Here is a 12,182-nt window from a genome sequence, read left to right as displayed (position 1 = left end):
TTTATATTATAACTCCATTGTAATCTTCAAGAGTTTTGTACAACAGAGGAGACAAAAGGTTCTGAACAGACTATCCATAAATAATTTGGTTTGAATATCCATTACGAATCAAACCTTGTTCTTTTACTATCATTCCTAAATAGTTCAACTTTACCGCATTTTCAAAGGATCTACTACGCATCACTATTTTCCCTTGCGCTCTTGTGACGAGACATCAAGGTATGCTTAGTTTTCTCTGTGTTCATTTCTAGACCAGCTTCTTTAACAGCGTCAGTTAGAGTTTCTCTGCGCTCTCCATGATGTTTTTGTAGCATAATGAGAATTTACATAAACTGCAGTCTTTGTCAAATATGTAGCATACATGGGAGAGCAGAGGAAAGCACGTAGAGTTTAAGTGGGAAAACCAGACAAGAAGAAACCAATAGGGAGACTTATAAATAGATCGGAGGATAATATTAAAATGGGCCTTAGAGAAATGGGATGGTGATTGTGAACTGTATTTATCCACATCAGGATAGAGATTAGTGGCGGGCTTTTGTGAACACAGTAATGAACCTTTAGGTACCATGAAATACCGGGAAATTTTTGAAAGGTATAAGGGCTGTTGGCTTCTTAAGAAGGACTCCTCCTCATAGAGTTGGTTGCTTAAGCACGTTGTCAGCAGCTGACACTATGCAGTATGCTCGTGTATTAGTAGAATGAATAAGGAATCATGTATTGGATTGGATATTGGTTGAAGCGGTTGTAGCCGAGCCTGAAACAGGCCTGTCATCCAGGTGTTTGCTAGGCGAGACTGAGGAAAATCACAAAAACATCGTATCTTCTAGCAGAAATTTAAACCCGTTACCTGCCGAAAACAGAGCAGGAATATTAACCACTCGACAGCAAAACTCTGTGCCAAAATCTAGTTAATATATATTTTACAGAATAATTTTATAATAAAGCACAAATTTTCACAATTATATTTCATTAACGATCTGAATTTCAAGATTTTATTATACATAGTAGTCAATTAAAGTTTTATAACTGTTATACTATTTATTTATTAATAACTGTTATTTATCTGATGACGTGTAGGTGTACACCTTTATTCGAAACCGATCTCGTTCACACGAATCCTCACTTCAAGCGACGCTGAGTTGGCGAGCAGGGTGGTGAATTTCCCACGTCCGCTGCCTACGTTCAAGCTCTGATGTTTGTGATTCCGGCACGCCAGTAAACACTCCTAAGTGCAGTAGCCAATCAATCTTCTACACAGAATCATGTAGAATCCAGAATTTAGCTATGTCTGTCCTTTCTGACAGTTTATACCTAGCATGAAACATGCTGAGTCTTTGGAATCCAAGGCAGAGCATTTTCTGTAATGTGCACGACATCCATCTTGTGAGTGTCGACAGAAGGAGATGGCGTGGCGAGCCGATAAAGAAAGGAGGGGGGGGGACCATTTGTGTTCTAGCACAAAATAAAACATCAAGAATCAAACAACTTCATTATCCCTGTTACGGCAAGTTATCTGTAAAGGAAATGTCAAAGTTTATCCATTTATCTTCAATGTTTTTTGTTGATATATCTATTCGATTCCTCTTCGAAATTCGCAGAATATTGATATTCCATATGTGAAAAAACCAGATAACTAGCTACATAGAGAAGAAGCTTGTAGACGGTCAGCTGATAAGAAACTTTCTCTCTATCTACTGGAAGCTAAATGTTCATTGCATTGCTCACAACAGCCCATCGCTCACACGCTCGCTTCTTGTTTCTTTAACATTAATTTTCTTACTATCCTCCCATCTACCCCTAGATCATTAAAGATATCTCTTTCCCTTAAGTTCTGTGACCAAGTTCGTTCATGCGAATCAGTACTCCATAAGCCATACCCAGAGATTATTCGGTAAAGAAACTTTGGTTACGATAAATTTTGGAAATTTGGTTCGCACTTTCGCATAGCTGAGCAAGAAATTCCGCACGTTTTTTTGGAAGAAAAAAAAAGGTTTTATTTTATTGTCACGATTCAAGGTGCGTGACTACAGACGGGATATTGGTTGATTAATGGTTTTATTGACAGATTTTACATACAACTCGGAACACTTCGCAGTTCAGTGAGAGACACACTCACACACAGAAGAGTGTCCTCAGTCTATTACAGTCCCCACTCGCCCTTTCCTGGCAACAGATTTAACATAATGGTTGTAAACTCTCACTGTAACTGCAGTATATATTAAGTCTTCTTTGCACAGCCTAATTCCTTGTCATTTCTTCTCAATCATCTTAGACTGCCATCCGAATTCCATCTCAACCAGGGTTGGATCCTCATTATATAACCACGGGGCGGCCCCAAACAGAAAACACCTTTTCCTAACAATTTCTCTCTTATTATAGAAGTGTGTTTACCTTGCCGTTGCATAGAAATTGTAGCTCTTCTATTGTTGCGTGCATGTTCGTTTCCACAGGAACCTATTTAACGAGTCGTAACCTAGCAATGACTTTCAGGCGTCATGTCACATTATGGTTGAAAAATTCCCTCCATTAGGTTTGATCCTGAGCCGCATAAAATCCTTCCGCGAACTCAAACTCTGTATCTTTAACATGAGTTTAAATTTGTATGTTTTGAGTTTCTCACAGCAGTGGTTAAGAAGAGTTCCGTTTTTTTGGAATAGAACGCCGTGTAGTCCTATAAAAGACAACCGACGTTTCGGATGATCATATCTCCTCAGGCCTGAAATAAATCAGCACAAAAAGCACGCAGCAAGAAACGTGTTCCCCCGAAAAGTCTGCTTTCACCAGACCATAAGTCGATATATCCATAGAAATATTCAATTTTTAAAATTGTCTCACCCATCTACGCTGATATCTCCCAAGCTGGTTTCTGCCTTCAGATATACCAAGTAGAATGCATGTTCCCTGCATCTTCGCCTCAACTGCTACTGTGTAATATTCCATTACATGATAATTTCTTAGGGTGGGGTGCTGCTAGTCTCCATTGAACCCCAAGCTGAAGGAGTACATCGTGTCAGCTTTCCGCTGCTGCATATTCAATATCCTCACAGCTAACACCAGTCTCTGGAAACTGCCTTTCCCACCCACAGCCTGACAACAAACAGTGCCGTGGTGACAAGGTACCCACTTAACATGGAGTGATTTATCTATTTATATATTGCTCTGTGCGCACAAGCAGTAAGCTTACTGGGCTCTGAATGCAATATATATTCAGAAGACACGACTGTACAAGGAAACGTAGATTACCGATAGGTCTGTGGGCAAGGAGCTTAATGTCAGCGGTCAGTCTCTTTTCTGTGAATTATTTTTTGACACTATCAGTAAAATCCGGGATGGCACAGTCGGTATAGCGACTGGAAACGGGCTGGATGATCGGGGGTTCGAGTTCGAGTCCCGGTGGGGGTAAGAATTCTCTTCTCCAAATCGTCCAGACTGGCTCCGGGGTCCACCAAACCTCCTATCCAATGGTTACTGGGGAATCTTTCCCCGGGGTTAAAGCGGCAGAGGCGTGAAAGTAACCACTCACCTCCATCCAGTGCAGAGGTCAAGAAAATGTGGATCTATACATCCACTCCCCCCTGCTCCTTCATGGCGTAGTGCTTAATTTGTGAAGCACAGGGACAACTTCACCTTTTTTTTACCTATCAGTAAAATAACAAAAGTTGTCCCTGTGCTTAACTACTTAAGCACTACGCAATAAGGCGAATGTATAGGTCCACATTTTCTTGACCTCGACGATAGCTGGAGGTGCCTGGTCAGCTCCTTGCCCCGGCCGCTTTAACCGCGGGGAAAATGCTCCTGTTATCCATTGGATAGGAGGTTGGGTGGAGCCCAGAGCCGGTCTGAACGACGTGGAGAAGATAACATTTTTGAGCTCACCGGGACTCGAACACCGACTCTCGGTCGTCTAACCAGTAGGTAGTCACTATACCGACTGAGCTATCCTGGCTCAATGACACTCTCAATAGCTAAACTATCCGATCACAGAGCAGGTCATGTGGGATTTACGATGGGCATAATGACACAGGGGCGTTTTCTTTCAGTACAGCTGTTTCCCCTGCCATTTTTCATTCCATTATATCTTCCGCTTTCATTAATAATTCTATGACCAACACCACTGGAAATGGGATGACTCAGTCAGTATAGGCGGGTTACAGGCTATAGATTTCCAGACTCCCTCTGGGACCCATCCAGCCTGCTATAAAATGAGTACCGTTGGCTATTTCCCAGGGAGCAACACGGCGGGGGCGTGGAGCTGATCACTCACCTCCATCTAGTGCCGAGGTTTTGCGCAGTCTAGGTGAAACATCGTTGATTTTTCCTTTATTGGAAACTATTTCACTATATGTTTCCTTCTAACTGGCCACCTTCAGATGTACAGGTGTTGTATTGTAGCTCACTGCAATGCGGCTTCACTTCTTCCTACTACAGTTGCAGCTGCATTACAGCGAGCTGCAGTTTCATCGACGACAACACCTGAAGATGGCCAGTTAGGCCGAAATATGTATTGAAATAATTTCCAATAAAGTAACACTGAACAATTTCTCACTTAGACGGTGCAGAAACCCCTAAGTCAGATCTATACAGTGCAACAGGATGTTGAAATATAACATGAGCTATACCTCAACGTCTTAACTAATGAACCGCAAAAACAGGTTTACCTTTATGAGAGATATAGCCTCAATACTGACAGCAACATTCACTAACAAATTCAGAAAATCTACATTGAGTCAAATGTTAGGATTACAGTTGAATGACAAATTGGAAAGGATGTGAATAGAGACGGTCATGTCTTAATTACTGTATCGTCCCCTCATGTTTCTAATGGTACTGAGGAATACCACGAAAAAACCTCAGGATAGCTGGTGCCCTGACCGGAACTCTTCACCGATAAATGTCGAAGGCGCCATTGCTACGTCTGCGCGCTCTGCCTGCAAGCTGTGCAACTTACGAGAAACCAAATCGGATTTTCCTTTGCGATGTCCAACGTACGGAGAATGAGCTTTGCATGTTCCAGTAAACCTGCCTGATTCTGTGACATATTTTCTACCGTCTAAAGAGAAATTTTTTTTCGTGAAATAATCAGTGTGTTCCACAATCAATACAGTAAACAGTCGTTATAAGGGACTAATGGGAGTATTCATCCACTCCCCCATAGGTCTTCATAGTATTGTGCTTAATTAGTTAAGCACAGGGAGAACTTTACCTTAATGAGGGTATATTATGCTGAGGTCCACTATAAGCTAGTGAAGGGGTATCCATGGAAGCACGCCGTAGGATACCCAGCCAATGCATGCAGGAGACGTAGCAACACTCAGATTTCTGTGTTCGGGTTCTTCATTATTTTAAATAGATTTTCTAACTGCAAAACCTTCCTAGCACCTCAACATCTATAAAAAAAATACAAATGTACACAGCCATATTTTGCCTGTGGTTCTGTATGGGTGTGAAACTTGGTCTCTAACACAGACTGAGGGTGTTTGAGAACAGGGTGTTGAAGAGAATATTTGGACGGAAGAGAGATGAAGCGACAGGATGTTGGAGAAAACTGCATAATGAGGAGCTTCATAACTTGTACTCTTCTCCAAGTACAATTAGAATGATCAAGTCAAGGAGGATGAGGTGGGCAGGACATGTAGCATGAATGGGGGAGACGAGGAATACGTATAAGATATTGGGGGGAAAACCAGAAGGAAAGAGACCACTGGGAAGACCAAGGCGTAGGTTGGTGGAAAATATTAAAGTGGATCTTAGAGAGATAGGATGTGATGGTATTGATTGGATTGATCTGGCTTAGGATAGGGACCAGTGGAGGGCTCTTGTGAACAAGGTGATGAACCTTCGGGTTCCATAAAGTGCTGGGAAATTCTTAAGTAGCTGCAGAATTGGCGCCTTTTCCAGAAGGGCTCAGCTCCAAGAGTGAGTAAGTAAGTAAGTAAGTAAGTAAGTAAGTAAGTAAGTACACAGCCATATTTTGTCCGTTATATCCGAAATCCATTATATCCTGCTCCGTTACAACGAGGATTTGCTCAAATCAGAGTTCTCTATGCATGCCTCTATTCCTATGAACTTACAGCGTCATAAAACATGGCATTCCACTCTATTTGGTATATTTCCCGTAACTAATCTGCAACTAATTCATTTGGACAAGTAATAAAATGTACCTAATCGTGCAATAATTTGATAAACAGTTATTGTTTTAAAAAGGTATTCAAATGTAATCATTCATTATAATCTGCCGGTTATAATGAACAGTAATTAATTATTATAATTAACATGTGTGTCGTGTGTTTAGAGTACAGAAAGAGCTGCCATATACAGCACCCAGGAGGTGACAAAGGACAATTCTTGTTTTCCCTTACGGATGTGGCTAATGACTTTTTCTTAGATATTTTGAATTTTGAGATTAGGGAGAAACCTTTACGTAATTGTAGCTTTGCGTATTCTCTTTTCATTCATATTCACGTAACAAAATTATCTTCGTGGGCGTGAACTCTCTCGAGAAGCCACCAGTTTTTCAACTGCTCAAGAATTTCCCAAAATATAACATGGAACCCGAAGGTTTATCATCACGGTCACGCGAATCTCCTGAACCAAATTAATCCAGTACATGTCACCTAATCCTATTGCTCTGAGATCCAGTTCGTTATTGTGACAAATTTGCTGAAAGCCAACGCACGTTGCTAGGCAGTGGCATACTAACAATGAAACAAGTCACGCGGCGCCACGTAACCAATGGGAAGATCACTGAGAACGGTATTTTTTGTGGTCCGTGTGGGTAGCTACATCACACAATAATAGAGAAATTGTGGTCTCTTTCCCTCTGGCTTTCCACTTCATCCCATTGCATACAATACCCATCTCATCATATCCATGAAACCGATTTCAAAATATATAAATTTTGATTTGTTTAAGGCGATATACTTTACGGTCTTAATGTAGATGGTTCACGATTCTATTAAAGACTACCCATTTAACAGAAACTAATTGAAAGCAGATCTGCAATTCGTTTCAGAGTTAGCTCGGGTAGCAAAACGAATAGCTATAGGCTACGCAATCAAAGTTTAGCTACCGGTTCGCTCTCAATCTTCTATTCGCCTCACTGAAATATGGGCACAGAAGGATCCTTCCTGTCAGGGGTTAAGTTGGACGACGCGTGAAGGTAACCACTCACTTCTTCCTAGTGCAGACGGCAAGAACGCGGTGTTTACTTATATTCTCAACAAGACTTTATGTATAGTAGTGCTTAAGCACCTTGGCAATTTTGTCCTTTATATTTAGTTTACTGTTTATAACAATTTTGAATGAAGAATGAGGAAAAAAACTATTATTCAGAGAGCGTTCTTTCATTTTAAAAATGTACCAATAGAATTCTCGCTTTTGTGCTGGATACGAATAGATTCGGGAAGTAAAGAGACATGTGGAATTCATAGATGTGTATTCTCTGAAGTCTTAGCAGAGAACGACAAATATTCTTCAAGTTTATGCAGTAGCACACAGAAATATTCCAATGTAAAAGTTAAGAGTGAACTTACTGGTTTAAGCTTATAGACGAAAATACTTTTATCTAGACAGAGGTGGAAAATTCCTGGAGCATTGAGAATTCTAGCAAAGAGAAAGCTGCACTGTTGCAGACTGGTGAAAAATAAAACAGCTATTGATATTTCGTGTCCCAAGCCTTTCGAATTAACTAACTATATGGAGCTGAGCCCTTATTGAGAAGCTGCCAATTGTGCAGCTACTCGAAAACTTCCCAGCATTTTATGGAACCAGATGGTTCTTTAACAGGTTCACAAGAGCCCTCCACAGGTACCTAACTTGAGCTAGATCAGTCTACACAACCCACTTCCATCTCTCTAAGATTCTTTTTAATGATACCTATCCACTTACGTCTGTGTCATCCTAGTGGTCTCTTTCCTTCTGCCTTTCCTACCAAAACCATGCAGGCATTCCTCTTCTCCCCCTTTGTGCTGTATGTCCTGTCCGGCCTGTCCAGGTCCAATAGCCCTACAAGATAAAAATAACAATGAACTTAATGCAGAAATAACAACATAACTAAAACGGAATAGAAATAGCAAACAAAAATGCGTTAATGCAAACTCACACGTAATAACACACCAGATCCGAACAACAGCTAACTTAAGACTGGCAGACTGGTGGCCTCACAAGGGTAAAAATTTGGGTGATAAAACTACATTGGAGAGTTATTTTGAGATTGAGAATATTAAGGATGAAATTTCTTAGAATTTCACTATAATAACTTTTTTAATTAAACTGTTATTTTTTTTTCATTCTTATCGACCTTATCGACTTCTAAAATTTACCTACCATTTTTTTTATTCCTCTATGTCCTTTCTCTTCTTTTCGACCTTCCCCCAATTTCCTTCGGCACACCTGCGGACCCTTGCCGTCACACCAGTGTGCCGCGGCACACGGCTTGAAAATCGCTATTCTGTAGTCTGAATTAATGACAAAGACGTAAAATAACCCACAAAAATAATATTAATAATAAAAATTAACATTTTCTGTTGCACTCCTAAAATCAATGCGTCACATACGGTTATGAGATAAATCGCTCTTGTCTTAACATAATTAGCTGTAAGGGTAGAGGGATGGACTATGAACACATTGCGCATCATATTACTGATACGCCGACAACCCTCGCTTCTCCTAAGCTGCTCACACCACATTCAACCCTCTTCAGTCACGAAGTCCCAGAAGCATCAGAAAGCAAAGCAGAGCAGGAAGTGTCAGAACTTTCCCAACCCAAATCCATCTTACACACACACACACACACACACACACTTGTACGTCTCGCTTGAGCTCCCCCCCCCGCCGCCCACAAAACGAATTTCATTTGCAGGAAACCTGATTTGCTTCATCACAACAACCCTGATACATCCGCTTCCAAATTATGGTCATCTGACATATCTTGAGCAGATCCCGCTCTGCCAGCTGTCCCATCACTTATCATACCCGAAAGTTCGTTACCGTGTTCAAAATATCCTTTTAGTGGACCCTATCGCAATGCACTTCAATTCACTCCAGACCATAGTACCTAATTTTTTATATACTTGTATATTTTAATACTATTATCATGTCTATTCTTATATTAGGGCACGCGCTGGCGTAGTTGTTTGAGGTACTATGTTACAAGCCGGAAGTTTGCGGGTTTGATTCCCGGTGAGATCACTGGTTTTTTCAATTTATCTAATCCTTCCAGACGAACTATGGAACCGGGGTCGACTCAGCTTCTAACAGAAATTAATATCGGGAATCTTCCTGGGGGGTAGAGAGAGGACGGAGCGTAAGGCTAACAACCTCACCGCCATCTGTAAGCCGATTGCCTAAAAAAGTCGGAGCCTCGACGTCTCAAACCGTATGGGCCTCCATGGCCAGTTACAGGGATAGCTTTAAACTTTTATTCTTATATTTCCAAGAAGTCTCTTCTCTTGAGATTTACCGATTAAAATTTTGTAGGCCTATGAATTGCTAATCTCTCGATTAGTACCGCATATAATCTGACATCCTTTATCTACTTAGTTTTATTTATTTACGAGAAAAGTAGCTTAAATTTTAATCTGAAACAGTTTCAATTTGTTAGAGATAAATCAAAGCAGTCTCTTTCTCGAAGCACGGATATCAGAGATACTTTCTGATGGACAAAACTTCCTTTTCTATCCTGCCTCCATTACAAAGAGGTTTTAGTGTATATTCGTTCCACACTCTATTCAACATTGTACCCAGTGAATTTACAAACTACTGAACTGGCTTAAAGGCGATTAGAATTTCATTGTAATGGGTGAAATTCTATATATTCAATTCAAACATGTTTCAAAGGCTTCGCAAGCTTAAGCAGAAATAATTCCCATGTTTGAGAGCAATGTTAACTGATGCTGGAATTTCTTGAATCAGTAGTGAGCCATGAATATATTTTCATGACTTCTTTATCCTTGATGCGGGCAGGCGGTATCGTAATTGGTTGAGGCACTATGCTATAAGCCAGAAGATCGCGGGTTCTATTCCTCATGAGGTCATTGAATTTTTCAATTGTCTTAATAGTTCCACCCGTTCTATGACCCTAGTATCGACTAAGCATCTAAAAGAATTGAGTACAATAGATCTTGCTGGGGGTAAAGGGCGGCTGACGCGTACGGATATCTGTGAGCTGATTGTCTAGAAAATGTGGGAGCCTCGAAGTCTCACAACCCTATGGGCCTTCACGGCCTCTTACATGGATATATTTACCCTTTTTACAACTATCCTAAAAATTCATTTATTAGATATACAAATGTATTCTTGACATACTTAATAAAAAGTGTAGATAATACACTTCACACGTGAATAAATTGTTTTTATATGTCGTTAAATATAAGTCACATCAATACATAACTAAATATTTAAGGAGATGTTTATACGTTGTCAGCCACAATCTACTGAGTTGTGAAGCGGTGCGTTCTGTAGATCTTCACTGCCGTTTTGGTGGAAAGTATTGCTTCCATCTTTACATCCCGGAAAACAGTAATCTTCATTTTCACCGACGTGAGAACCTTAAATTTCGTATACAAACAAAAAACAATAAAACAAACTCCGTGGTCTCTAGCCCGCAAGAGACTTATACCGACCGAGCGACCGCCGCTTGTCGGCGAAGTTAGTGCCAACTTTTGCGGATAGAGGGTATCACGTGGTCAGCGCAATGGATCCCCACGGGCTTTAATCTCGGTTTTCTAAACTGGAGCCGCTATTTCCTTGAAATAGCCCCTCAATTATCCTCACGAGGCTTAGTGGATCCCGTTCCAGACCCACTATTTCTCAGAAAAGCTGATAGCGCCGGGAATCTAACACAGGACTTCTGGATCTGTAACCAGGAAATCTGACCACTAGACCACAGAGGCGTAGTACACCTCATGAAAACTGAACGATGATCCAGTTGAAACGAAACATGTAACAAGTATAAATAATAAACGATTATTCATATAGTAATATTGGTTTATTTATTACGAATCTGTTGTGTTCACTGTCGTATAATAATAATAATAATAATAATAATACTATATGATTAAGAATGTTGAATTGGAAAGATATAGAAGAACTCATGAAGACTTTTTTCAAGGTACTGTCTACAAAACTTGTCTTAAGGCCCTAGTTAAAACTAAGAAAATTCGCAGTGAAAATATCTGTTCTTTCTCAAAACCTACGTACGAACCCAAGATGTGCTGAATACGAAGCAGGGCTACCAACCACTTGGCCTGTTTGTAACTCCTGCTGACATCAATCCAGTGAAATACGGTATATTGCCCACCCTGACGCAAGCTTCATAACAACTCTCTTTGTGCTTCTGCAATGCCCTTGTAGATAACTTATCGTAGAACTGAAAATTCCTAACATGTACACAGTAGCCTCTAAGATTATTACAGGGCAAACAATGGGAGGCTGATAGACCTCTATAATAGCCATCTTGCCTCACGCTTCATTGCCCCTTGATACTGGCGGCACGCACAACACGGACCCCGCCCTGCTGCAAACTTTGATGGATGACTCCCCCAAAGGACAGTAGAGACGGCGTATCGATAAAAGTGCATTCTCATTTATGGCAGCTTGATGTATCTTTATACTTGATAACACAGAAGACAATAGTCATATTAAGACGCTGGTTCATATAGAATATCATAATTGCTAAAATATTTGCCTACACAAACAGCGGTAACGCATGGAACTTTTATTTGTGGAGTTATCACGTTCGAATTTCACTTAGAAATGTGATTACAGGACTAATATCTTGGAACTTTTACTGAGGCCCCCAGAAATAATCACAGTAATTATTTTAAAACAGACTGCGGTCACTTTCTGTCACTTCTCCTTCGATTCAGCATTCAAAATCAGTTTTTTCCCCCTCGGCACTACAGCCCCAGTGGGCCTAGGCCTACCTCCATGAACTTCTCCGTTCACTTCGGTTTTTCTAGATCTTACACATTCGGTAGAACCTCTTGGGCGGGTGATCAGCTCGTCGCAAGGCCTCTACCTGTACACAAACACAGAAAAACGCACACACAAATTAACATCCATGCCCTGAGTGAGATTCGAACCCACGATCCCGGTTTCCAAGCGAGCGAAGACAGTACATGCCTTAGACCGCTCGGCTACCGTGATCGGCCCAAAATCATCTTAGCATATCATAATTCTGA

The 12,182-nt window shown here is 40.7% G+C and overlaps 1 protein-coding gene across 2 annotated transcripts in view; it reads left to right on the top strand.

Annotated features, from left to right (window-relative positions):
* The window catches only part of LOC111865522, a 254,438-nt gene that overhangs the window by 187,706 nt on the left and 54,550 nt on the right, over positions 1-12,182 (top strand). The window lies entirely within an intron of this gene.

The sequence above is a fragment of the Cryptotermes secundus genome, unplaced genomic scaffold (assembly GCF_002891405.2).
Source record: "Cryptotermes secundus unplaced genomic scaffold, Csec_1.0 scaffold560, whole genome shotgun sequence".
Classification (NCBI taxonomy): Eukaryota; Metazoa; Arthropoda; class Insecta; order Blattodea; family Kalotermitidae; genus Cryptotermes; species Cryptotermes secundus.
This window is presented reverse-complemented; position numbering and strand designations above follow the sequence as displayed.